This window comes from Jaculus jaculus, chromosome 6 (assembly GCF_020740685.1).
Source record: "Jaculus jaculus isolate mJacJac1 chromosome 6, mJacJac1.mat.Y.cur, whole genome shotgun sequence".
NCBI lineage: Eukaryota > Metazoa > Chordata > Mammalia > Rodentia > Dipodidae > Jaculus > Jaculus jaculus.
The window spans coordinates 136,732,375-136,736,763 of record NC_059107.1 but is presented as its reverse complement, the minus strand read 5'-3'; positions in this window follow the sequence as shown (position 1 = coordinate 136,736,763).

Genomic DNA, 4,389 nt, shown 5'->3' with positions numbered 1-4,389 from the left:
CCCCATGACTCTGTAAGAGCCATTAGCTCAAAGGCTGGGTCTGGCCTGCTCTCTGTGGTAGCAGCAGTAGTAAGAATGCATCAGCCCTTTCCCGCAGCTAGACAAAACCCCTTACACTCGTGGTTTCGAAGTAGCAGAAATTTGGCTGCAGAGACGGCTGTGGTTAAAGGTGCTTGCTTATAAAAGTTGCCAGCCTGGGATCAATTGCCTAGTACCCATGTAAAGCCAGATGCACAAAGTGGCACGTGTGTCTGTAGTTTTGGTTCATTTTTTCTTTTTTTGGCTTTGTTTTTGGGTTTCTTTGTTGTTGTTGTTTGTTTGCTTGTTTTTGAAGTAGCAGGAGGCCCTGGTGCACCCATTCTCTCCCTCTTTCTCTCTCTCACAAATTAATAAATAAAAATATTTGTTTAAAAAAATAAAACAGGGGCTGGAGAGATGGCATAGCAGTTAAGCGCTTGCCTGTGAAGCCTAAGGACTGCGGTTCGAGGCTCGGTTCCCCAGGTCCCGCGTTAGCCAGATGCACAAGGGGGCGCACGCGTCTGGAGTTCGTTTGCAGAGGCTGGAAGCCCTGGTGCGCCCATTCTCTCTCTCTCCCTCTACCTGTCTTTCTCTCTGTGTCTGTCGCTCTCAAATAAATAAATAAATAATTTAAAAATAAATAAATAAATAAAAATAAAACAGGGCTGAAGCCTGGCATGGTGGCACACACCTTTAATACCAGCCCTCGGGAGGCAGAGGTAGGAGGATTACCATGTGTTCGAGGCCACCCTGAGACTACATAATGAATTCCAGGTCAACCTGAGCTAGAGTGAGACCCTACCTTGAAAAACCACCAAAACCAACAACAACAACAAAATAAAAAGGGCTGTAAAGATTGCTTAGTGGTTAAGGTACTTGCATGCTAAGCCTAAGGACTCAAGCTTGATTTTCCCAGACCCAGGTAAGCCAGATGCACAAGGTAGTATATGAATCTGGAGTTTATTTGCAGTAGCTAGAGGCCCTGATGCACCCATTCTCCCTCTCTCTCTCTCTCCCTCTTTCTCTCACATACATAAATAAATAAATAAAGTTTAAAAGAAAAAAATCAGAGTGGTTGGAGAGATGGCTTAGTGGTTAAGGCACTTGCCTGTGAAACCTAAGGACCCAGGTTCAATTCCCCAGTAACTGCATAACCTAGCTACACAAGGTGGTGCATGTATATGTAGTTTGTTTACAATGGCTAGAGGCTCTGGCATTCTCTCTCTCTCTCTTTCCCTCTCTCTCCTCTCTCTCTTAAAGAATAAATAAATAAATAAAATATTTGCCAGGTGAGGTGAAGCACGTCTTTAATCCCAGCACACAGGAGGCAGAGGTAGGAGGATTGCCATGAGTTTCAGGCCAGCCTGAGAGTGCATAGTGAATTACAGGTCAGCCTGGGCTAGAATGAGACTATATGAAGAAGAAAGAAGAAAGAAGAAGGAAAAAAAAAAAGAGCAGAAATTTTCTGCTCACAGTTCTGAGGGATGGGAAAACAAGATCAAAGTGTCAGCAATTGAGCTGGGGAAATGGGTCAGCAGTTTAAGTGCTTGCTTTCAAAGCCTAAAGGCCCAGGTTTCATTTCCCCAATATCCATGTAAAGACAGATACAGAGTTTTAATACAGGCCAGGCATCCTTCTATTTTTGGGGGGGGGTTGTTTATTTTGAGGCAGTATTCACTCTCGCCCATGCTGACCTGGAATTCACTGTGTATGTATCCCAGGCTGACCTCAAACCCATGGCAATCATCCTACCTTAGTCTTCTCAGTGCTAGTATCACAGGTAGGCACCACGTGCCTGGCTGCCAAGTGTTTTGATTAACTCATTAAAATTTCATGGTTAGGGCTCCAGTTGAGGTCATATTTTGCAGATCATGACACCAAAATACAGAGGCAAGCAACTGGCTCTAGGTCGATATTCTAAGAATATTGATAAATACCACAGATATTGCATGATTCCTGGTTCCTAGCACAGCGCTTGTCAAAAAATAGATGCTTGATAATATTTGCAGAATTGATCTGTGGCTGTGCCTGGGCTGGGAGCTCTGCATGGCAAATGTCCATGAGCCCACAGCAGGCTGAGGCCACAACACTGAGAACTCTCTGGGCACGTCTGCTTGAATGCTATAAAGAAGGAGCTCCTGCCTCCCACAACAGCCCCAGAAAGCAACCTTCCTTCTAGGTGACAGTACCCAGACCTAAAATCCCCTTATTTCATTGCTCTTGAACCCAGAGCTAACCTGGCAATCCTTCACAAGCTGTCCTTACCTTGCCCTGGATGACCATCCCGTAGGTCCTAAAGATATTCCTGGCTGGCTATGAAGGCAAAGACATGCCACCAAATGATGATGTCATCTTGTTATCCCTCAAGGGGTTCTCAGAGAACACCCCGGAACTGAGTGCACAAGACAGCATTGGTTCTAAGTCTTGGATCAAAGAAACACTTATGGAGTGTTTTATACCCTGGTGCCTAAATAACAACCCCTGAAGTGGGACCTAGGATTAGGATTTTTATTTACTTACTTATTGACTTTGTTTGTTTGTTTGAGACAGAGACAGAGAGAATGGGTGCACCAGGACCTCTTGCTGCTGCAAAGGAACTCCAGATGCATGCATCATTTTTGTGCATCTGGCTATATGTGGGTATTAAGGAATTGAACTCAGGCTATCAAACTTTGCAAGCAAGTACCTTTAACCATGAGAGTCTTCTTTTTGGACCCCAGGAATTAAGACTTTTTAATTTATTTATTACAGTCAGAGAGAAAAGGAGAGAGAGTGTGTGAGAATGGACATGCCAGGGCTTCTAGCCACTGCAAAAGAACTCCACACGCGTGGGACACCATGTACATCTGGCTTACATGGGACCTGGAGAATCAAACCTGGGTCTTTAGGCTTCACAGTTATGTGCCTTAACGGCTAAGCCATCTCTCCAGCCCTTAAAATTACTATTTTTTTTAAGCAACCAAAGATATTAAGCACTGGAGACTCCATGCAGAAGAACTCAAGCAGATTCTCCCTTGGGACTTTGGTCCTCCTGGCTGGGAACTTGAGAACAGTGGACACTTTCCACATGTGACAGGATAGAAAAGCCCTGGGAAGGAGACCGTGTATGCATGACTTGAACACAGCCCTGGGTAGCTGCCGATGTGGCTATGCTGTGGCTCTGTGCTTTGAACCTCGTAATCTGGTCTAGAGGTTGAAGTAAAAGTAACACCACACTTTCATGAAAGGACAGGACAGGGAGGCATAACTGCTCTACCACCCGTCCTCACACAACACCTAGGAGCTTCCCCCATCCCAGCACACACTCACCAGAGACAGATATATATACATACATATATATATCAGACTACAGGTCCACGCTCACAATGCACAAAGTGCGAAGGCTCTAGACTCACTCACCTTCTCGCCCCAGTGTCAACCTGGGAGGAACTGAGTTTCAACTGTGTGAAGGCCAGTGGGGCCATCCTGACATATTTCTTGTCCATTTGACTTTTGACCACAGCTGGTGTGATGGTTTGATTCAGGTGTCCCCCATAAACTTAGGTGTTCAGAATGCTAGGTTCCTAGCTGATGGAGATGTGGGAATGAACGCCTCCTGAAGGCAGTGTGTTGTTGGGGTGGGCTTATAGGTATTATAGCCAGTTTCCCCTGTCAGTGTTGGGCACACTCTCCTGTTGCTATTGTCCACCTTATGTGGGCCAGGGAGTGATGGCCACCCTCTGCTCATGCCGTTGTTTTCCCCCGCTGTCCCATTGAGTCTGGAAGTGAAAATATCCCCATTTGTTTGCCCTCCAAAGCTGCTCTCGGTCAGGTCATTTCTGCCAGCCATGCGAACCTGACTGCAACAGCTGGCTTTGACCTGAGTTATCCCTCCCACTTCCATCCTTCTTCCGTACTTCTCTGGTTTCTTCTCCGAGTTGGAATGGCCGAGAGGGGAATAGACAAGCAGCAGCGGGCGTTAACAACAGCCTGAACAAAGGCAGAGGTGGTGCTCTCCAAAGTAATCATTACTAGAACTAATACTGTTGCTAATGCTAACTCTACGCTTCGTTCTAAACGCTGCACCACGATTCCACTAGGTGCCTCACCGAAACCTGCCATTTTACAGACAGAGATTAAAGCATTAGGTTTCAGCCAGCAAGTGCCAAAGTGTGACACTGTGGCATGCTGAGTATTTTGAACGAAATGACACTGGATGATCTCAGAGGCAACTCTGAAGCAAAGTCTCTCTGACCTTCTTCCTGATATATTTCAAGAGAGTTCTTCTTCTTTCCCCCTTCTCCATAACTGTGACATGCAGAAACCCCCAAAGTGACGTGCTCAGGGATTTTAGAACTGCCACATTTTTGGGGACTGACCAAGTTTCTAGGT